Below are 24,510 nucleotides of genomic sequence, written 5' to 3' on the forward strand. Positions count from 1 at the left end.
AATATCTCCAGCCACCGTGTCATACGCTTTGATGACAGAGAAACAAAGCAAAGCAGGTTTTTTTTCTCAAACACCGTACAGTAACATATCATGTATATAACCATGGACATAGCAGAGGTCCCCCTGAACAAGATTCCAGTGTCATTTTCATATACACTTTTAAGGATCTGCTTAAATAAATGATCAAACATTAGAATATTATGAATATCATTATTTCTTTGTAGCTGACTTTAACTTTGATTTTCTCAATAACCATACAGTAAAATATGTATATAACAATGGACATAGCAGAGGTCCTCCTGAACAACATTCCAGTGTCATTTACATATACACTTTTAAGGAACTGCTTAAATGAATGATCAAACATTTGAATATTATGAATATCATTATTTCTTTGTAGTTGACTTTAACTTTGATTTTCTCACAAACCGTGCAGTAAAATTGCGTGTATATAACCATGGACATAGCAGAGGTCCTCCTGAACAACATTCCAGTGTCATTTTCATATACACTTTTAAGGAACTGCTTAAAAAAAAAAGAATATTGGGGAATTATGAACATCATTATTTCCTGTTACCTAACGTAGACTTACTTAACGTAGAAAATCTGTACAAAAATAGAATATAACCTTTTAAAGATATGCAGTTCAAATATTGTGAAAATAAGAATATCATCTTTTCATTTGAGCCACTTTTGCCTTTAATTTTCACAACGCGTCGTCGCTGCACAACTCAAAACCCACCTCATTTCCAACGATCTGTTCGAGCCATTTCAATCTGGTTTCCGCTCGCAGCACAGCACTAAAACAGTCCTTCTCAAAGTCACCAATGACCTCCTCCTCTCCTCAGACTGGCCACCTCCTCCTCTCCTCAGACTCTGGCCACCTCAACATTCTCCTTCTCCTGGATCTCACTGCAGCCTTCGACACCATCAACCACAACATCCTTCTCTCCCTCCTCGAATCGTCCCTCAACATCACCGAAACTGCTCTCTCCTGGCTCAAATCATATCTAACAAACGGACAACCATTCATCAGCATTAACAACTACACCTCCTCCACTGCTCCTCTGTCGCAGGGCGTCCCCCAAGGTTCGGTGCTTGGTCCTCTTCTATTCATCCTCTACCTGCTCTCTTGGAAACATTATACGCCATCACTGTCTCCTCTTCCACTGCTACGCCGATGATGTCCAGCTCTACTTCTCCACAAAGGCCATTAACACTACGACTCACTCCGCTCTGACCAACTGCCTCACTGACATTAAATTATGGATGCAAACCAATTTTCTCAAACTAAACTGATAAATCTGATATGATCATAATCGGCCCCAAATCTCTCACCAAAACCGTCACAACTTCTGCCTCACCATCAACAACTCCACTCTGTCTCCCTCCCCACACATCAAACAAATCACCAGAACCTCCTTCTTCCACCTAAAAAACATTGCCTGTCTCCGCCCAACAATCTCCTCATCTGCTGCTGAAACTTTAATCCACGCCTTCATCACCTCCAGAATTGACTATTGCAATAGTATTCTTTATGGCACATCTTCCAAAATCCTAAACAAACTCCAATACATCCAGAACTCTGCTGCTCGCCTGCTCATCCACTCCCGTTCCCGTGATCAAATCACCCCTGTTCTCCAGAGCCTTCACTGGCTCCCCGTCCCACAACGGATCCAATACAAAATCCTTCTCCTCACTCACAAAGCCCTCCATTATCAGGCCCCCTCCTACCTCACCGACCTGCTCCACTATCACACTCCATCCCGTCGCGCCGCTACTCTGATGCCAATCTCCTGTCCATCCCACATAGGACCAAGCACCGGACGTGGGGTGACAGAGCCTTCTCTATATCTGCCCCCTCCCTCTGGAACTCTCTCCCCAAACTCATCCGAGACTGCACTGATCTTTCCATCGCAAATCAAAAGCCACCTGTTCAGAACTGCTTTTAATGTGTGATTGTTTGCTCTGTTCTTATCTTTATTTATTAGGATCCGAGCAACTGACAGTCCCCATTTGTTTTACCTGTAATTTTAGTTTTTTTTTTTTTTTTAGCTTTTAGGATGTTATGCAAAGTGCCTTTGAGTACCATGAAAAGCACTATATAAATTACATTTATTATATTGTAATGCATTGTTACATTATGCTCGAAACTCATTTTATACGCTCATGCTTTCTTTACATTATGTGCAGATTATTACATGATTAGCTCTTATTATATTTATATTACATTGTGAGCAGTTATTACAGTACCAGTTAGTTAAAGAATATAAAAGATTGAAAACAAATTCAGTGACAGGTCTTCCTGCCGGTTCCACAGCCAGTGCCTAGGAATGGACACGGCAAACCTTCAAAAAGCAGCCACTTCGACTGCAAATGCCATCGGTTGATAATTATTGCACCAAAAGTATGGGCTGTTTTTTTTTCATTTTTAAGTTGTTTTTTTATTGCACTTTTTACATTGCACTTATTTTAAAAGTACACTTTAGAAATTGGAGGTGTTTTATTTTGTCATGGAGTCGGATGTCCGGATGTTTTTTTATGTACAACTTTCACTTTACCAATTAAGAGTTTTCACAGTAAAAAACAGATTTTTAGTATGGTGGAGTCCGATGTCTTTGACACATGTGCATCATTCATTGGTTGTGTGTGTGTGTGTGCGTGTGTGTGTGTTTTTTTTAGAGCACCTCAAATATTCAGTAATTAACTGTTACAAATGTAGAACTTTACCATGAATTTGACTTTATAGTTGGGTGCACTAAAATGTCTGTCTGCTGATTTGACCACGGAGACCCAAGTGTCTGCTGACTTGACTGCAGTGTGTTGTCTGGTCTGAATTTGGTATGGAGATATACTATTGTGTATATTATTTTTCATAACTTTTTCTGCATGGGTGGAATATTTATATTAGATTCCTGAACAAAACTTTATGTTGAATAAAGGTTTCCTTAAACACTGGTGGTGACTTTAATGGTTTAAAAGAATGCAAACTGCCTTTTAACTTTCCATTTGTTCAGAATATCACAACATCCAGGTAGCTAACGCTAAATGGTTAGGCTAAAGCTGACGTCATTTTGCACAGGAACACACCGCTGCTGTTGAAACAGGAATACCTCAGCAATTAGCATTCATCGAAGACCACCTTTAATGTTAATTTTGACTAAATAAAAGAATAGAGTGTGCTTTATTAAGACAACAGTTATAAGGAAGACAAATGGTTTTAGTCTCTTCAGAGTTATTTCACAGCAGCACGTGTTTTAATAGCGCTAGCTAACTGTTAGCTAAGTTAATGCTATCTCTAAGCCAGCGTGACTAAATAAAATGTCTTGTTTCTATGCTACGTTTTTAACATTAACATTAGTTCAGACTGGCTTAAAGTCGCCATAACACATAGCTAATATTCAGCTATTTAAGACTTAATTCAGGACTGTAAATGTCACGTAATAATACAGCACTCAGGGCACTTTACATGGTAAAAAACAAACTATAGAAGCAACAACTATAAACAAGAGAGATGACACAGTAAGAAACACAACAACAAAGAGAGTTAACAAACATCACAGATTAAAAGCAGATTTAAATAAATGAGTTCTAAGTGCCGTATTGAAAGTGGCGAGTGACGGAGAGTGTCTGAGTTCCTGGGGGAGGGGGCAGCAATGGAGGACGACGCTTGGACAGAGAAGGGGGAGATGAGGAGGTTGGTGTCGGCAGATCTGACGTTGCGGGTGGGAGTGTGTTGGTGCAGGAGGTCAGAAAGGTATGAAGACCGCACTAGGAAGCAAACAGCACACATTTGAGCCGCATCTTCTTCATTGTGGCCTCCTGAATGTTTATATTATGCTTTGGATGAGTTACGTCTTCGGGAACTCAAATAACTAGTGAACGACTGCATTGCTGCGGTTTCTTCTGTTACTGTGAGAGGCTGAAGACGGAAATGTGCGGTTTGCGCTGCTCTCCACTACCATGTGTTGTCATTATGGGAGTTTTGAAGCCTAATTACATTACTTTGATCAACCTCATGAGTTCGTTGCAAGATATTTAAGAAATTATATACTTGTATAAACATCGCCTAAATCCCAACTTGTCCTGTCGGGATTTACATGTATCGTGTTTCTACTTCCTATTGGACGACAGCGTACCACGTGTCCGGAAATAAACAAGAAGACAAATCTGGGAAAACACGTTTAATGTAAATATCTCAAACAAAACAGCTCCAGTGGTGAATTATTACTATTGTACAGTGTTCATGTTTCATATGGCGACCCAAAAAGTAGTCGTTAGTTTCCCGACCCATCAGCGAGATTGACTGTACGGAGAATGCCTTCCTCATCTGCGGCTGTGTCACGTTATCGCTTCTCGGCCTTTTGGCTAAGATCAAGTGTAGTATCTGTTCTTATCAGTTTAATATCTGATACGTCCCCTACCCGGGGACCATATATTAAATTGATTTTTGGAATAGGGAGATGGAATAGGGGCTTGCTCCGTCCACTCCACGCATCGACCTGGTATTGCAGTACCTCCAGGAACGGTGCACCCCCTAAATGTGTTTAAAACTAATCTATATACCACGAGCTCCCTCATTTATAATGGATCGTTGTACAGAGTTACAATGTAATGTTCACATGATATAACTAGTATGTTATGTACGTTGATGGAGCGTTGAACCGGTGAGTGAGACAAAGGTTTAATAAATTACTGAGTTCACAGTTCTCTCCACATTTGCGGAGAAATGTAAAACATCTTTTTTGTACTCATATTCATTCAATCTGTTGATAGGCTTCATAGTACTGCTCTTTTCCTCCATTGTATTGCTCATAGTATGGGATGCACTTTAGTTAAGTAACCTAGAATCATCATTATTATTTATCTGTTAGCTATACACATAAACATACAGTATATATTCAACCAGTTGTCAATTCATCAAGTCGTCCTCTCTAAACCTAAAGCAGTCTAATACAACAGACCTGCAATAAATCCTTCCTTCATGAAGGTAATCATGTTCAGTCTGTTGAACCGTATTCTTTATATTTGCTAAACAACCAGCGTTGTTCATACTCCAGACCAGTAGATGGCAGTAGCGAACCAGAAGTAAACTAAGAAACAGGAAGCAGTTGTAATGTGAGAGAAGCAGGAACACGTGATTTTATTCTTCCCTCTGAATTTAAAATGTGGATCAAACTACTTTTAACAGCAGTTTGATTTAGTTTGGTCTCATCTGAACTTTCTGTTGAGCTGTTACTATTTAGTTGGAGATAAATAGATACAGTGGGTGATTTTACGTTGGCTTTTGATATGGAAATACAGCAATGCATGATGGGAAATGTAACCACTATTTTTCAAGTAAAGTGTAAATTATCTTTGTCAACCTTATTACATATAACTTTCCTCCATATTACATTCCTGTAGGTGATCAGACCTGTTATAGTCAGTATTTTCTGGTAATATCTATATGTTCAGCACCATCAGTCAACATGGTATGTCTGTGAAAGAGTCCCCGGCCTCGGATGTGTACAACTCATACTTACCTGGCAGGGGAGACACCATGATCAAGAAGGTGGTTCACCCAGGGCGAGGCTTGGCCATTGCACTCCGGCTGAGCTGACCTCTGCGAATTCCTCAAATGTGGGAATCTCGACTGCATAATTTGTGGTAGTGGGGGACTGCGTTCGCGCTCTCCCCTGATAAAGTGTGAAACAATAATTTAATATCCACATCCTAGTTCAATAGATGTTATTGGAGGAAAGCAGTATTCCACACTCTCCTCTTTTTTTCACAAAGCGGAATGTATTCCTGTGATAAAGTTATTAATTAGTTTTTAACAGACCATCATCGGTCCCCTCCTCATCGTTCAGCACCGACGTGAACCACAGACTAAATAAACAGTTCAACGTTAACCAGCACTGGACTACTGGTCTAAGACTGATTTGCTGCTTGGTCCCCTCTGTGGGTCGGGAACCCTGGGACGGGTTGCTAGTCTTGCCCATACATGCAGACTCTTGGTAGTTGAGCACTTCTTAAGAAATTAACCTCAAACATAGTTTTGTATTATATTCTACATTAAAAGGTTTGAAGTCTATTAATTGTGTATCTCACTGACCTTCTAGAGCCTGGTTTGCAGTAACCAGTTCAGTATCATCACCTGATGATGACCTGGTGCTCGCCTGCCGTCGCTTCAGTTTGTAAGTTCGCACCAAAAGCCAACAAACACATTTAGCAGAGGTTCTTAAAATATTTGTAATTTGAACACTTTTAATATAAGATGCTATTCTGCTCATGTTTCATAACAAATGATTTATCAACACTCACTTGCTCCTTCTCCTTGATAAACTTCCTGAACCTCTTCATCTGCACTCTTGTGATGTGGGTCACTGAACTGCTCAACCCTGATTGAAGCTCCTCAGATGAAGATGAAGAGAACTCTTACCTCCTAAAAGGTAAATGTGGATCCTTTGTGGTGGTGGGAATTAAATCAGTGTTCTCTGCTTCTCTCACATTACAACTGCTTCCGTTTTCTTTGTTTACTTCTGGTGCGCTACTGCCATCTACTGGTCTGGAGAATGAACAACGCTACCAGTAGTGCAAAGTCCACAGTGAAGTCCACAGTGACTGTAGACAGTTAAGCGTTTTGATTGGTCAGTTCGACTATGGACTCCCAATCAGATCGCAGGAACTGACTGTAAACAACCAATCACAGGTCCAACTGCAAGTACATGAATATTAAGTAGGAAGATATCTGAATTTTGATTTGAGAACTCCTGTTGTGACCTTACAGTATTTCTACAATAAACAAGTGCGTAATATCAGCAAAAAAGTTAAATCAAATCTCAACTGCTTTACATGCCTGCCATGATATTTTCACACGTATCATACTGTATCTACAAGCCTCACAAACAACTATACAACCCATCATATCACTGTGTATGAGGTGGCACCATTGTCATATCTTGCAAAAACATGTTCAGCTTTGAAAGCTTTATAAGCTATTCCAGCTTAAAGCTGTTTTTTAAATGCCTACATGGTCATGACCCTCCCTGCTTAATGAATGTGTTACAAGACACCAGCAGAGTGAACACACAAGCCTCAGGAAACGGGAACTGTCGTATTGCTATGCGCAAGACCTCGTTTGGACAATCAGTTTTCTCTGTTCAAGCAGCAAAAGCATGAAACTGTCTACCAACAGATTTGAAAATGGAACACAAATGTTTTTAATAGAGGTATTACATCATGGTTAAAAGAGAAACACCATTGTTCTCACACCCATGTAAACACACTTGTACTTTGTGTATGTATTTTCTTATTTTGTCTTTAAAAAAAGAAAAGCCTCCTGTGGACAGGTGTGTTACATTAGCGTTTCGCTCCAAGCGAACACAGTGCATCTAGTTATTGTTCTAATGCCACTGTGATGTCCATATCAAATAAAGTCAAGCCAACTATATGTAAGAAAACAAAAGTCTGTTTTGCATGTTGACATCTTGTTCCAGCCTTTCAAGTTTAAGTAGTTCATTTCCTTTCTCTACTGTCAACAACAACGGTTAAATGCCAGAAATTGATTTTACTCCGGTTCTTCACTGTAACGTATTTTTACAATCACAGCAGCCCATTGCTCCTTAATAATTAAGGACACATTTCATGTGTATATGTATATATATAATATTACAATAAAAATATGTTTTTCATATATGTATATGAATGTATGTATGTATATATATATTTAAAATATATATATAAAATATATATACATATATATCTCACCAAATGTTCCACAGGCTTGGTGAACATAACCATCTGATAGGTGTTATATGTGTCAATGTTTCCATAGAAACAGTTATTTGAATCTGAAAATTCGCCCCTCCCCACACGTCAGAACAGATGACGTCACTGTGACATCACGGAGCACAGATCCAGAGTTATAAATAGAAGTGACTTCCACCAGGCTCGTTGGAGAGGCGGTTGCCTCGCCCCTACCCCCTCTCCTCGCTGCCTGCACACGTGCCCAAGTCCGGCGGGAGTTCCCAGCTCCTCTGGGGCCCCAGAGCCCGGTTCTGGGGACCGGCGTGGCAGACTCCTGGCGTGGCAGAGCCCGGGACTCGCAGCGGTAGAGAGAGGGTGTAGGGGGTTCCCTATCAAACAAGCCTGGCAGAACAACACTGCCCAACTGGCCGCCAGGCCGCCGGGCTCTGACACGCTGGGCCGCCGGGCTCTGACACCTGGGGACCGGCGTGTCAGAGCCCAGGACTCCTGCCGGGCTCTCTCACACGCGCAGCAGTAGAGAGAGGGTGTAGGGCAAAATTCAGCGAGGTCCAGTTAGAGATGTCCTCATGCAAAGGTCCGCGACATCACAATAATGTCACATTTTCGCTCGATGACTTTGTGCCATATGTATTGAAGTAGCCAACAGTTGTATTAACGTCTGTATGTCGTAAACCAATGACTGTCAAATTAAATAAAGAAAGTTCAATTGAATAATATCGAAACAATATTTCTTATTACAAATTTCCAATTGAACTGGATAAATTATAAATAATACATACTCTAATAATAAACACATTATCTTCCCTTTTTTCAAGTAAAATAAAGGCTTGATTTAAAACAGAATAGAATACATGTATTATAATTATTTTTCCCTATTAGCTTATTTTGTCTTCCAGTTCAGCTTGTTTAAAGGAGAGCTTTCATCCAATCAGATGTCACCTCTATGTAAGAAGAGAGGCCCGAGGCCCTCAAGGTAGCCTTTGCAGATTAAAGTACATGGGGACGTTATCGTTGATTGTCATAGTCTTCAACCAATCAGATCTTTAGTTTGACATGCTGGCCGTATTCATGATATCTCTGTCATTCGCCACTTTCAAAACTGCACTTAAAAACACATTAATTTAAATCGGCATTTAGGCCGTGATACTAGTGAAAAAGTCATCTTCTTTTTCTTTTTTCTTTTTTGCTGTTGCTTCTATTGTTTGTCTTTCAATTCAATTCAATTCAGTTGATTTTGTACAGCCAAAAATCACAAATTACAAATTTGCCTCAGAGGGCTTTACAATCTGTACACATACGACATCCCCGTCCCAGGACCTCACATCGGATCAGGAAAAACTCCCCAAAAATAACCTTTCACAATGGGATGTCATGATCAATGGTGTCGAACGCAGCACTAAGGTCTAATAATACCAGTACGGAGATGAGTCCTTTATCTGATGCAATTAGGAGGTCATTTGTAATTTTCACCAGTGCTGTCTCTGTGCTGTGGTGTTTTCTAAATCCAGACTGAAACTCCTCAAATAAACTATTCTGATCTAGGAAGTCGCACAGCTGATTTGCGACTACTTTCTCAAGGATCTTAGAGAGGAAGGGAAGGTTAGAGATTGGTCTGTAGTTAGCCAACACCTCTGGATTAAGAGTGGGCTTTTTCAGGAGAGGTTTAATTACATTATTAGAAGCAGAAACCGTTGAGGACAATTGGTCTAGGTTAATGGGAGAAAAGCCATCCAAATATACACCAGGGCATACAGCAGTTTCCAAGGCCACTCCTCTTGATGACAGATCGGCAGTAGTTGAGGGCAAGAGATCATCAATCTTGCCTCTAATAGTTCAAATCTTTTCATTGAAGAAGTTCATGAAGTCATTACTACTGAGGTCTATAGGAATACACGGCTCCACAGAGCTGTGACTCTCTGTCAGCCTGGCTACAGTGCTAAAGAGAAACCTGGGGTTGTTCTTATTTTTCTCTATTACTGATGAGTAATAGGCTGCTCTGGCATTACGGAGAGCCTTTTTTATATGTTTTAAGGCTGTCTCTCCAAACTAAGCGTGATTCTTCCAGAATGGTGGAACGCCATATACTTTCGAGCTTTCGTGAAGTTTGCTTTAGTTTGCGGGTCTGAGGGTTATACCAGGGAGCAAACCTCCTTTGCCTCACTGTCTTTTTCTTCAGTGGGGCTATCGAGTCTAGTGTCATTCTCAGTGAGCCTGTAGCACTATCGACAATATGATCAATCTGGGAGGACTAAAGTTAGCACAGGAGTCCTCCGTCACATTGAGACGTGGTGTTGAATCAAATGCAGAAGGAATCGCTTCTTTAAATTCAGCTACAGCACTGTCAGTTAGACATCTGGTGTAGAAACTTTTGACTAATGGTGTATACTCCGGGAGTATAAACTCAAAAGTTATGAGGTAATGGTCTGACAGAAGAGGATTCTGTGGGAAGACCTCCAAATGCTCAATGTCAATGCCACATGCAAGATCCCGGTGCCTCGAGGAATGTGAGTATTAATATGACTTGGAGGAGTTGATTCATTTAGGTTGACATATTCTTCATTGCTCAGCCAGGTTTCAGTAAGACACAATAAATCAATGTGAATGTCTGATATTAAATCATTTACTAATACAGCTTTAGATGACAGAAATCTAATATTTAGGAGTCCACATTTAATTATCCTGTTTTGTTGCACTGTTGCAGTAGTGATGCTAACCTGTATGAGGTTATTTAGTATGACTCCTCTTCTGGTTACTTTTGATTTAATTAATTTAAGTGGTCGAGATGAGACCAATGAGGGTGGTGTCATCCGCGAACTTGACGGACTGGTGACTGGAGGTGCAGCTGTTGGTATACAGGGAGAAGAGTAGAGGGGAAAGAACGCAGCCTTGGGGGGATCCGGTGCTGATGGTCCGAGTGGATGAGATGTGCTTTCCCAGCCTCACGTGCTGCTTCCTGTCAGACAGGAAGTCTGAGATCCACTTAAAAGTCTGAGATTCCAGTTTAAAGCTGTTTTTTAAATGTATATGTACGTTTAAACTATAAACAAGAGAGATGACACAGTAAGAAACACAACAACAAAGAGAGTTAACAAACATCACAGATTAAAAGCAGATTTAAATAAGGCTGAGGCTGTTTAATGTTTTTTTTGCAAAATTATCTGATGATATTGTAATATAAGCATATGCTCCTAAATGCGTAATCTGGTGCTCTATACATCCATGTCCCTATTCTTGATAATACAACACATACACCCCTAATCAATATTCATTATCTGACCATCCTCAACTCGATGTTACTGTAACACATATCACTTTATTGAATAAAGGGCATGAAATGGAGAACAATCAGAAAAACACTTTTAATTTAGATTGCATGACAATGTAAATTATTTACAATATGCACGTTTGTGCGTAACTAAACTATTTACAATAGAGTATGTGAATGAATCTAAAATATTTACAATATGCACAAGTGTGTGTGCATGGCAATCTAAATGTGTGCATCAGAATCAGAATCAGAACCTTTTATTAGCCAAGTAGGCTTACACCTACAAGGAACTTAGCATGGTGGGTGGTGCAACATAGGACGTTAAACATAACAAACAACAACAAGCAACAACAGTAGACAATAAATAAATAAACAATCAACAAAGTGCAGAAGACAGAGTAAAATGTTAAATGTATGAAAAAGTGCAATTGTAAAGTGTATGTAATGTTACAGTTTACGTTAAAGTGACATGTGTATTATTTAAGTGTGCTGGTATGTGCAGAGGAGTGACCGGTGGGAAATAGTCCAAGGGATGAAAGAGTCCAGGGGTAGTAAATAAATAGTCCAGGGGTGTTAAATAGACCCGGGGATGAAAGAGTCAGTCAGTGGGGGGTCCGGGCTTCGTTAATGAGCCTGACTGCTGACGGGAAGAAGCTGTTTGAGTTGCGTGCGTCTTGGACTTGGTGGACCGCAGCCTCCTGCCAGATGGAAGGGACTCCAACAGCTCGTGTCCAGGGTGAGAGGGGTCGTCTGCAATCTTTCTTGCCCGCTTCAGGGAACTTGAGGCGAACAGGTCCAGGAGGGACGGCAGTTTGCAGCCAATCACCCTCTCTGCAGAGCGAATGGTGCGCTGCAGTCTGGCCTTGTCCTTGGCAGTGGCTGCAGCGTGCCAGACAGTGATGGAGGAGCAGAGGATGGACTCAATGATGGCCGTGTAAAAGTGTACCATCATTGTCTTTGGCAGGTTGAATTTCTTCATGACTATCTAAATAATTATCGCTCCAGCTTGTCCACAACCAAAGTGAAGTGACATCAACTTTACAGGGCAGAAAGCCTTTCTTTTGTACTTTTTATGTCCCTGGGTCGGTTGGCCACAGCATGAACAAACTGGGAAATTATTCACCCACTACTGAGGGCTGTTCCACACCTTTGCACTTGTACTGCGTGGATCTCTCCCAGGATGGCGGGCTCAGATCATGCGCTGCAGAGGTTGTGGGCAGAGTTGGAGGAACTGATGGAGTAGGTAAAGCTCCCAGTATGGGCTGTGTGGAGGGACCAGCACTGTTTTGTTATCATAACTCCTAAAGCAAAACTTAAGCTTCAGAGTAAAGGTTATTCATTTATTGTTTCACACTTTATCAGGGGAGAGCGCGAACGCAGTCCCCCACTACCACAAATTATGCAGTCGAGATTCCCACATTTGAGGAATTCGCAGAGGTCAGCTCAGCCGGAGTGCAATGGCCAAGCCTCGCCCTGGGTGAACCACCTTCTTGATCATGGTGTCTCCCCTGCCAGGTAAGTATGAGTTGTACACATCCGAGGCCGGGGACTCTTTCACAGACATACCATGTTGACTGATGGTGCTGAACATATAGATATTACCAGAAAATACTGACTATAACAGGTCTGATCACCTACAGGAATGTAATATGGAGGAAAGTTATGTGTAATAAGGTTGACAAAGATAATTTACACTTTACTTGAAAAATAGTGGTTACATTTCCCATCATGCAATGCTGTATTTCCATATCAAAAGCCAACGTAAAGTCACCCCCTGTATCTATTTATCTCCAACTAAATATTAAAAGCTCAACAGCAAGTTCAGATGAGACCAAACTGCTGTTAAAAGTAGTTTGATCTGCTACTGACATCTACTCGTCTGGAATATGAATAACGCTGGTTGTTTAGCAAATATAAAGAATACAGTTCAACAGACTGAACATGATTACCTTCATGAAGGAAGGATTTATTGCAGGTCTGTTGTATTAGACTGCTTTAGGTTTAGAGAGGACGACTTGATGAATTGACAACTGGTTGAATATATACTGTATGTTTATGTGTATAGCTAACAGATAAATAATAATGATGATACATTCTAGATTACTTAACTAAAGTGCATCCCATACTATGAGCAATACTATGGAGGAAAAGAGCAGTACTATGGAGCCTATCAATAGATTGAATGAATATGAGTAAAGAAATTATGTTTTACATTTTTCCACAAATGTGGAGAGAACTGTGAACTCAGTAATTTCTTTGTCTCACTCACTCATCAGATTAAATAAAGTGCATATATATTAATATAGTGGTTGTGTGAGACCACACAAAAGAATACTGCTAGAATCTTCACTTTAGTGAAATGAGTTGTTCTATGAAGTCTAACAACAGATTGAGTCAATGTGAGTAAATAATTAAGCTTTTACATTTTCCTCAAATGTGGAGAGAACTTTGAACTCAGTAATTAATTAAACAAAACCTTTGTCTCACTCACCAGTTCAATGCTTTTAACATCAACGTACATAACATACTAGTTATATCATGTTTACATTGTAACTCTGTACAACGATCCATTATAACTGAGGGAGCTCGTGGTAGTTTATAGATATATTTTTAAACACATTTAGGGGGTGCACCGTTCCTGGAGGTACTGCAATACCAGGTCGATGCGTGGAGTGGACGGAGCAAGCCCCTATTCCATCTCCCTATTCCAAAAATCAATTTAATATATGGTCCCCGGGTAGGGGACGTATCAGATATTAAACTGATAAGAACAGATACTACACTTGATCTTAGCCAAAAGGCCGAGAAGCGATAACGAGACACAGCCGCAGATGAGGAAGGCATTCTCCGCACAGTCAATCTCGCTGATGGGTCACATGATGCATTTGAGTGACACTCGGTAAAACTGGTCAAGTTTATTAAACGTTTCATCGGTAAATAAATACAACGCAAGAGCACAAAAGAACGACTTATATAAGAAGCGAGATATTAAGCTGGTTCGAGGAGCCGGTCCTGCGCACAATCGATCACCAGCGGTCGCCACGCAATGCATGCTGGTTAGATGTTTTCTGACTTGCTCTCGACTTGCTCCTCACTTTAAGGCATGCAGTTGTTTCCTCTGCCACTTGAGGTCAGCGTTGTACCGTCTACAAACAAGTATCTTCCTACGGGTCAGACTAATCGTATTTGCAATGATACTGCTGTGCCTTTGGGTACAAGCTGGAGCTTAGGTCTACAAATGATATGATCTGGAACTTTTTAAGTTTAGGGTCAGATTGGACATATCAGAAAAGTGGCATAAACATTATGAAGTTGATATGTGAATGACTGTGGCAGCAGACTAGGCTTTTTTCATTAATAGCAAGGTTTAAACAACCAAACACCCTGCAGATCTATCACACTTAAATCTAGATTAATAGTCATTTGTTTGTCTAGAACACACTGTTCACCAATATCCAAGCTATCTTGATTAATGAGGTCAGAATGAGAACATGTGTTTATTTAATGATACTGCTTTAACACAGTGCTCTCTCTCGTTCTGCTTTTTTGTGTCAAACAGAATGCAGAATCCCAGCCCATCACAATCCTACTTGAAACCACCTTCATTGGGCAGCCTTCACCCATTCACCCCATCGAGTCCCATCAAGGGAGTGTTTCTGACCAAAAACTAGCCAAACGTCTGCCGATCTTACAAGAGGTAAATATGTGTCCACAATGTTGTATAACAATATTCATATCCTAATGAATATGAACTCACGGTCACAGCTGTTCTCTTGTTAATATGATGGACAGTCAGTCAGTGAAGAAGAGAACAATGTTCTTGTGTAGTTCATAGTTAACATCATAAACTGTGTTGTGGGTTGAATCCTGCAGTCAGCTAGTTCTTGTTGTGTAGTTCATCACCGGACCGTAGAAAACACATTCTTCATGAAACATTGTCTGCGTCTATTTTTGGGCTACAACTGTGTTTGTAACGTGGCTGTAAATGAGATCATATTTCTTGATGATTTATATTGTCCCTGGACCAGAGCGTGTCACGTGACCAAGACGACTCCCACACGCTGCTTTATGAACAGGCTCGTCGAGATGAACAGCGCCTCGCCTGGAAAGTAGACGAGAGCAGGCGGTAGCATCAGGGGTTGATGACAAAAAACTGCGGTCAAGTAGAACCGTTTTGAGCTGCCTTTAACTTCACAGAGATAGTCTTCATTAGATTGTTCAGTGTTCATCCTCCGTGTTAAATGTGCAACGTTTCCTGCTCGGGATGAGCGCAGACGCTTCATCTTTAACAGGAGTTATTTCTGCCTTGTCACAACTTGCCATTTTACTTAAAGATTAACTTTAAAAAACATTGTTCTTTCTTTAAGCCAAACAGTCCTCAAAAAGGTACAGAAACAGTTTTTATTCTTTCCAATATCTTTGATCTTCACCACACCCTTTATTTGGCTATGTTGCAGTAATGTTACAAAACAGCTTCGAAAACAGCTCTAAAAATAACTGTTGAATTAGATCAATATTTATTTTGTACGCTTCATATTTATCGTATGTTAACAAATTGCCTTGGAGAAATTACTTTTAAATGGATGCATAATCCTTACAAAAACGGTCACATTGGAATGCAGCGCATGTTAATTTAACCAATAGCAGCATTTGTATTGACCCAAAGTTGCCTGTTCCTAGATACAGGTGGCCTTGTTGCACATTACTGATAACTAACTAATAAGGGAAGAGGACAATGTGTGAGAGTCAATGGGGAAAAGTCCACCATCCGTGCCAATAGCATGGGGATACCTCAGTGGTCGGTTCTAGGTCCATTGCTATTTAGCATGTACATCAACAACCTACCTGATTGTTTTCCGGGGGTTGGCTGTTAAATGTATGCCGATGATACAGGTATTTATACATCAGCCAAAACATCTAGCAATGCCGCTGAGCAGCTTAATGACTCCTTACATTCCGTATCGCAATGGCTTGAATCCTCTCACTTAACGTTGAATGTAAAAAGAAAAAACATATGTAAACGACATGAAAATGCAAGATTCATGGTAAAAATAAACAATAAGGTAATCACTGAGGATGACAATGTGAAGTACTTTGGAACAATAAGGTAATCACTGAGGATGACAATGTGAAGTACTTTGGAATCATCCTCATCCTCATCCTCGTCTCACATCTAAGAGTCGAGGATGATCCAAGTGCGTAATATCAGCAAAAAAGTTATATCAAATCTCAACTGCTTCAGATTCATCAGAAAGAGATTTTTTCACACGTATCATACTGTATCACTACCTGGTCACAAGCCTCACAAACAACTATACAACCCATCTTATCACTGTATAACCAGACATTAAAAATTAGGGACAACAAGGAGGTGGCAACATTGTTATATCTTGCAAAAACACATGTTCAGCTTTGAAAGCTTTATAAACTATTCCAGCTTAAAGCTGTTTTTTGCATATGTAAGTTTAAACTATAAACAAGAGAGATGACACAGTAAGAAACACAACAACAAAGAGAGTTAACAAACATCACAGATTAAAAGCAGATTTAAATAAATGAGTTCTAAGTGCCGTTTTGAAAGTGGCGAGTGACGGAGAGTGTCTGAGTTCCTGGGGAGAGAGTTCCTGGGGGAGGGGGCAGCAATGGAGGACGACGCTTGGACAGAGAAGGGGGAGATGAGGAGGTTGGTGTCGGCAGATCTGACGTTGCGGGTGGGAGTGTGTTGGTGCAGGAGGTCAGAAAGGTATGAAGACCGCACTAGGAAGCAAACAGCACACATTTGAGCCGCATCTTCTTCATTGTGGCCTCCTGAATGTTTATATTATGCTTTGGATGAGTTACGTCTTCGGGAACTCAAATAACTAGTGAACGACTGCATTGCTGCGGTTTCTTCTGTTACTGTGAGAGGCTGAAGACGGAAATGTGCGGTTTGCGCTGCTCTCCACTACCATGTGTTGTCATTCAGGGAGTTTTGAAGCCTAATTACATTACTTTGATCAACCTCATGAGTTCGTTGCAAGATATTTAAGAAATATATACTTTTATAAACATCGCGTAAATCCCAATTTGTCTTGTCGGGATTTACATGTATCGTGTTTCTACTTCCTATTGGACGACAGCGTACCACGTGTCCGGAAATAAACAAGAAGACGAATCTGGGAAAACACGTTTAATGTAAATATCGCAAACAAAACAGCTCCAGTGGTGAATTATGACTATTGTACAGTGTTCATGTTTCATATGGCGACCCAAAAAGTAGTCGTTAGTTTCCCGACCCATCAGCGAGATTGACTATACGGAGAATGCCTTCCTCATCTGCGGCTGTGTCACGTTATCGCTTCTCGGCCTTTTGGCTAAGATCAAGTGTAGTATCTGTTCTTATCAGTTTAATATCTGATACGTCCCCTACCCGGGGACCATATATTAAATTGATTTTTGGAATAGGGAGATGGAATAGGGGCTTGCTCCGTCCACTCCACGCATCGACCTGGTATTGCAGTACCTCCAGGAACGGTGCACCCCCTAAATGTGTTTAAAAATATATCTATAAACTACTACGAGCTCCCTCAGTTATAATGGATCGTTGTACAGAGTTACAATGTAATGTTCACATTATATAACTAGTATGTTATGTACGTTGATGTAGCGTTGAACCGGTGAGTGAGACAAAGGTTTAATAAATTACTGAGTTCACAGTTCTCTCCACATTTGTGGAAAAATGTAAAACATATTTTCTTTACTCATATTCATTCAATCTATTGATAGGCTTCATAGTACTGCTCTTTTCCTCCATAGTATTGCTCATAGTATGGCATGCACTTTAGTTAAGTAATCTAGAATGTATCATCATTATTATTTAGCTGTTAGCTATACACATAAACATACAGTATATATTCAACCAGTTGTCAATTCATCAAGTCGTCCTCTCTAAACCTAAAGCAGTCTAATACAACAGACCTGCAATAAATCCTTCCTTCATGAAGGTAATCATGTTCAGTCTGTTGAACTGTATTCTTTATATTTGCTAAACAACCAGCGTTGTTCATACTCCAGACCAGTAGATGGCAGTAGCGAACCAGAAGTAAACTAAGAAACAGGAAGCAGTTGTAATGTGAGAGAAGCAGGAACACGTGATTGTATTCTTCCCTCTGAATTTAAAATGTGGATCAAACTACTTTTAACAGCAGTTTGATTTAGATTGATCTCATCTGAACTTTCTGTTGAGCTGTTACTATTTAGTTGGAGATAAATAGATACAGGGGGTGATTTTAGGTTGGCTTTTGATATGGAAATACAGCAATGCATGATGGGAAATGTAACCAATATTTTTCAAGTAAAGTGTAAATTATCTTTGTTAACCTTATTACACATAACTTTCCTCCATATTACATTCCTGTAGGTGATCAGACCTGTTATAGTCAGTATTTTCTGGTAATATCTATATGTTCAGCACCATCAGTCAACATGGTATGTCTGTGAAAGAGTCCCCGGCCTCGGATGTGTACAACTCATACTTACCTGGCAGGGGAGACACCATGATCAAGAAGGTGGTTCACCCAGGGCGAGGCTTGGCCATTGCACTCCGGCTGAGCTGACCTCTGCGAATTCCTCAAATGTGGGAATCTCGACTGCATAATTTGTGGTAGTGGGGGACTGCGTTCGCGCTCTCCCCTGATAAAGTGTGAAACAATAATTTAATATCCACATCCAAGTGCAATAGATGTTATTGGAGGAAAGCAGTATTCCACACTCTCCTCTTTTTTTCACAAAGCGGAATGTATTCCTGTGATAAAGTTATTAATTAGTTTTTAACAGACCATCATGGTCCCCTCCTCATCGTTCAGCACCGACGTGAACCACAGACTAAATAAACAGTTCAACGTTAACCAGCACTGGACTACTGGTCTAAGACTGATTTGCTGCTTGGTCCCCTCTGTGGCTCGGGAACCCTGGGACTGGTTGCTAGTCTTGCCCATACATGCAGACTCTTGGTAGTTGAGCACTTCTTAAGAAATTAACCCCAAACATAGTTTTGTATTATATTCTACATTAAAAGGTTTGAAGTCTATTAATTGTGTATCTCACTGACCTTCTAGAGCCTGGTTTGCAGTAACCAGTTCAGTATCATCACCTGATGATGACATTTTTACATTTTGAGATGCATCAGTTTTTAATCAACAAACACATGCTCCTCCACTGCATTCCAGGCTTCAAGGACCTTGTTCCTCTGCTCACTGGAAAGAGTCAGCGTGTCCTCTGCCAGGATAATGTCCACCAGAGCAGAACAGAACTTTCCCAACCATTCAAAGCCAGGAAGGGGGTTTGGACTGCAGGCATCCTCCTCTTGAAAAGTGGCCATATAAATAAGTTAAAATGTGCAGGGAGGTCTGAACCACCTCCTCCTCTGGACCAGGTCCATCATTGACAATGTCCTTAAGAGAGAAGGGTTTAGATTCACCCGTGCTCTGGTTGAACAGGTTTTCCAACCCGAGCAGCTCATTGGAAGGAGAATTTCCGGGCCCCTGTCAATGTTCCTTTATATGGCCATATTGGCTGAGTTATTCTACAGCGTCAAATTATCCCACTGTGGGAACCCACCTGACCATTAAACATCATTTCCCCTGTCCCACTATACTTGTGTCCCGCTGTCATGGAGCTGTGCTGGGAAGCTTTAGGGTCCAAATGTGCCCAACCTCCGGAAAAGGGGGAACAAGTAAGACAGCATAAGAAAAAAATGTTATGCTGATGTTTTACAGAAAAGTTAGACGGCATAAGATCAACACAAATGTGTCTGCAAAACAGAATACAATAATACATTAAAAAAGGTCTGCCAGGTCAACTTCCAGCAACCATCAGAACAACACAACATAGCGTCCGAGAAAAAGCACACACACACAAAGGGAGAGTGTACGTCCCTAAAGCTTCCACTAGATGGCATCATGCCTCTACCTCTCTTCTTGCCCCAGGGTCTTTTACTCTCCTCAATTGTCATTCGTGCTCAGATAATCAATAAATGTACAGAGAGAAGCTCTGTCACTATGAAGAAAAACTAAAGTATGACTCGCGTTCAAGTGACCACCTGTAACATTTATATGTTCATTGCCAATCGGTCATTTCAGACTTTGAGTAACATGCTACAACTGGAATTATCCAAAGTGTTTTGTTGTATGGAAACGTGACTTTGACGTTGTTGCACAAGGTACTACACGATGATTCATTTGAATGGGCTTTGAGCAAAGTCTTTGTTCTGATTGGACCCCAGCGCGTAACGGGCGAGATCCTCTGACAGCTCATTACCTCTGGTTAGTAGACGGCTTGCTGAAAGGACTTAAATGACGAGCGTAGCAGTAGGCGCTGAGGCCACTGGGTGTCTGTGTTTCTTCTTCTGCTGCCCGGGAGAGTTTATGGCACTTGACAGTTATAACACAGCGTATATTACAGATTATAACTGTGCTTCCACTTGAAGTGATGGGCGGAAGTGTATCTGAAGCTCACGTGAGGCTTCAGCAGTCTCTGACCAATCAAAGTGGGCCTCCTCCAAATGTAGTCTTGTCAGTGTGAAAGGACCCCCTTCTGTCCCTCCGCCTGACAAGGAAACACAAACAGGGAGTTTTGGTCCAACTAAACATTTGGGAAGATACCTACCTGATTAAATCACACTAATCAAGTTACTTTTTACTTTTTATTTTTCAAACATATTTATATGCAGAAAGGACACTGTGCAGGAGTGTTTCCATGTTGCTTTTGGTACTTGGCAATTCATTTACGGTGACTCTCGAACTGGTGCTGCCACAGTGTTGATGCTCACCGTGAAAACGGCCTCTTCTCCAGATGTCAAGTCTGTTCGAGTGCCACGCGCGAGCGTGCACCGTGTTCCCGTGAAATGTGCCGTGACACAAAGTGATTCTCAGAGGCGGCGGTGTTACTTTCCTGCTCCTCTGCTGCAGGAGGCTCCCAGTGGGACTGGAAGTGGCCCCCAACGCAGACCGGAAAGAACGACCGGACGGGCCGTGGCAAAGGACCGCAATCGGCACGATAAAAAAGGCCGCAGTACATGAGAAACACAAAGCGTCAGTAAACGGGAACACATGGAGGATGGACCCCTGGATTCAATTCAATTCAATTCAGTTTATTTTGTATAGCCCAATATCACAAATTTGCCTCAGAGGGCTTTACAATCTGTACACATACGACATCCCTGACCTTTGACCTCACATCGAATCAGGAAAAACTCCCCAAAAATAACCGTTGACAGGGAAAAAAGGGAAGAAACCTTCAGGAGAGCAACAGAGGAGGATCGCTCTCCCCGGATGGACAGAAGCAATAGATGTCATGTGTACAGAATGAACAGCATTTACAAAGTTACATAAACACATTACATGAATATGACAATGTATGAATGGAACTCCAATCCATGTAACAGAAGGAGGTAGAGAGGAGGCGCAGATGGAGACTGAGGGACGACTGTGTGGACTACGTGGTTGATGAAGCAGCGTCTGCACTGTGACTTCAATGGAGAGGACACACACACATGTGTGTGTTCCCCACAGCACCTGGAACTTCAGAGGATTTGATGTCACAACCGGCCCCTCCCCCCTCCAGCACGTCTTTAGCTCTACAAGCTTCAAAAAAGGAGTTGCTGAGCACGAGGCATTTGTGCAAATGCAGCATTGCATGAGCATATGGTGAAGAATATATAATCTACATAGATGGAATTAACTTGAGGGGACAAACAATATTTGCACCAACATAATTGATAATGCTTCCGTGGTGTCTTTTTCTTTTATTATTTTTCTTTTAGTTCTTTACAACACTTTTACAAACTTATCTCAAAACCCTTTAGAATCAGGAAGTGACATTCGTGGTCCCCAGAAGATGAATCCCGAAGAACTATTACAGAAGCGTTACAGGTGACCAACACTCAATACAGTGTAAAGTATGCAGAAAAAAATATGAAAAATAACAGTCAAATATACGACAAAGATTAGCTTAATTTCCAAATGTACACAATTGTGTCTTGAGCCTCAGAAGATTTTAATGTGGACAACAGAAGCTCTCCAGAAAGATCATGTAGTTATTTCAACATCTGTGACTAAAAATTGTTATTGCTACAAATTTATTGTAGATGTAGCAAATAAACAATATTTACTTCTCGTAAGACAGAGGACATATCAACACGACTCTGCTGTTTAATTTTAGGGGGTTTTGAGGACATTTGCAATTCATTTCAGAGACCCCTACACACACACACACACACACACACACACACACACACACACATCTATACACGTCTCCTTTAAACTTCCCCTCAAACTCATCAGTTCCCTCCTGAGCCACCCATTAATCAGTCATTCTTTTTCTTTTTTTCACTCCCCTCTCTCGAAGCCCCGACACAAACCCCTTCCTGCCGCGGAACTCTTCCAAATCATTTCATTCACCCATCCTTATCCACACACACACACACACGCACACGCACACACACACACACACACACACACACACACACACACACACACAGAGGGAAGCCGCCCCTCACCCTCTCTCCCAGGATGATTCCAGTCCATTCCCATTGAGCGGCATTAGCATACAGATGTTCGACTGAAAAGGGAAAGCAGGGAATCACAAAGGGGCCCGCATGACCAGGAGGGGAGGGAGGGGTCGAGGGGCTGCACAGGGATGGCCCTTGGCCTTTTTAAGGTCTTACAGACACACACACACATCCATGCACACCCACAAAAACACACACCAACATACACACAAACAGGGGTATTGAATGGTAAGTAGCCATGGGGGTTGTGGGAGTCTGCTCCTGCCTCACTCTACTGTTATCCATTCACTAGAGGGAAATCCTCAGCCTGCCCACAGCTGAATGCCAACACACACACACACGCACGCACACACACACACACACACACACACACACACACACACACACACACACACACACACACACACACACACACACACACACACACACGCACACACACACACAGGGCCCCCCTTGCCTTGAGACATAATGCACACACACATGCATGAACATAAACAGTTTTTCACATCACATTAAATGGAAACACAAACAACCGTTACCCGTATGAGATGAATAATAATTACAATGACTTAGTTGTTGTGTGTTATTCCTGTATCTTAAATACTGCCAGGGGATTTAGGAGTGACAGCAGGTTCCAGTCTGAATTAAGTTCTCCTAAAAGTAATGCATTATAATTTGTGCGTAATCCCCGTAATGGTGCAGGACCACAAGTTATTTTAACCCAAACCATAATCTTTTCCTAAACCTAACCCAAATACTTAATTGCCGAAACCCCGTGGGGGATTGTGCGGTGCACGCTTGTGTTGTAGGAAAACTTGTCATAAAACCTCATATATGAACCGCAACAGTACCGGTATATAAAATTAGCTCCACCTCCAACAGCTACATAAAAATGGAGGTTTCTACACACACATACACACGCACACACACACACTCACACGGGGGAGGACGTCAACTTCTGCTCCACTTTGTGTGAATAGATGGAAATCAGTCACAAGTATCTCTGTGCCCCATTGTATGCTGGGAAGTCTTTGTTCGAGCATCTGTTGCCCAAACATTCTCCTCAGTGTCACTCACTCTAAATTGGTCTGTTCAGACGAGTTGCAACAAAACACACACACACACACACACACACACACACACACACACACACACACACACACACACACACACAGAGGGGAGGGCTGGGAGATTCCCTGAACGCGAGTAAGAGAAAGAATTAATCTTTGTCCCTTTTGTGCGTCAATGAGACACAGATGATCGTAAAAGGCCCTCGAAGCAGTGGCAGCAATTTAGAGTGATGCTCGTGGGAACGCTCCGCCGGAAAGCAACACTTGTGTTACTCCATCATGTTAACCACAAAGATGCACTCACAAGGAGTATGACTCCTGTCACTTACATTGATCTTTTATTCATTTTTGACAGAAAGAACAAAGAAATACTGTCAATTTAAGCCATTTAGCGCAGTTCAGACTTAGAGAGGAGAAGAAGAGCGAACTGAGCAAGCCGGAAGACAAATTAAGCTTCCACTAAAATCAGTCAGTGCTAAGAATTAATTCTAAAACATACACCTCCGATTTCCTGCATCCTCTCAAATTCTGGATATTCCTCGATGTTCTGCGGAGAGATTTGGTCCACAGTAGTTTTCTCCACAGAGAGCATAACTGCCTCTAACTGCACTGCTGAGTCAGGCTTCTGATCATTTCCCTCAGAGTCATGCGACACGATGTTAAAGAAAACTAAATGGAAATGTAAGAGCAGAGGAACACTTTACTGCAGAGATGAGAGTGAGCAGAGGGGGACTAATGTGTTTTGTTAAGGAGATGTGAGGATACAACTGAAGACGAACACTCAGTGTGAGCTGACTGTCAGTGTTGGATTTCATTCCTTTGTATAGTTGTGTTGCATGCTATTTTGCTGAAGTTGTATTCAGCTTTTTTAC

General features: G+C 41.4%; 6 non-coding genes across 6 annotated transcripts; 4 read left to right on the forward strand and 2 right to left on the reverse strand.

Moving 5' to 3' along the window:
* The first annotated feature begins 4,348 nt into the window (after window positions 1–4,348).
* Window positions 4,349–4,539, forward strand: LOC117728370. The gene has a single exon (XR_004609139.1). It is a non-coding gene; the product is annotated as a U2 spliceosomal RNA (small nuclear RNA).
* A 978-nt stretch (window positions 4,540–5,517) lies between these two features.
* Window positions 5,518–5,681, forward strand: LOC117728359. The gene has a single exon (XR_004609129.1). It is a non-coding gene; the product is annotated as a U1 spliceosomal RNA (small nuclear RNA).
* A 6,698-nt stretch (window positions 5,682–12,379) lies between these two features.
* LOC117728360 lies at window positions 12,380–12,543 on the reverse strand. Its single transcript, XR_004609130.1, has one exon. It is a non-coding gene; the product is annotated as a U1 spliceosomal RNA (small nuclear RNA).
* A 1,099-nt stretch (window positions 12,544–13,642) lies between these two features.
* Window positions 13,643–13,833, reverse strand: LOC117728371. The gene has a single exon (XR_004609140.1). It is a non-coding gene; the product is annotated as a U2 spliceosomal RNA (small nuclear RNA).
* A 3,520-nt stretch (window positions 13,834–17,353) lies between these two features.
* Window positions 17,354–17,544, forward strand: LOC117728372. The gene has a single exon (XR_004609141.1). It is a non-coding gene; the product is annotated as a U2 spliceosomal RNA (small nuclear RNA).
* Window positions 17,545–18,530: 986 nt separating this feature from the next.
* On the forward strand, window positions 18,531–18,694 carry LOC117728361. The gene has a single exon (XR_004609131.1). It is a non-coding gene; the product is annotated as a U1 spliceosomal RNA (small nuclear RNA).
* Window positions 18,695–24,510: the final 5,816 nt, after the last annotated feature.

This window comes from Cyclopterus lumpus, chromosome 25, assembly GCF_009769545.1.
Source record: "Cyclopterus lumpus isolate fCycLum1 chromosome 25, fCycLum1.pri, whole genome shotgun sequence".
In the NCBI taxonomy this organism is placed as follows: Eukaryota; Metazoa; Chordata; class Actinopteri; order Perciformes; family Cyclopteridae; genus Cyclopterus; species Cyclopterus lumpus.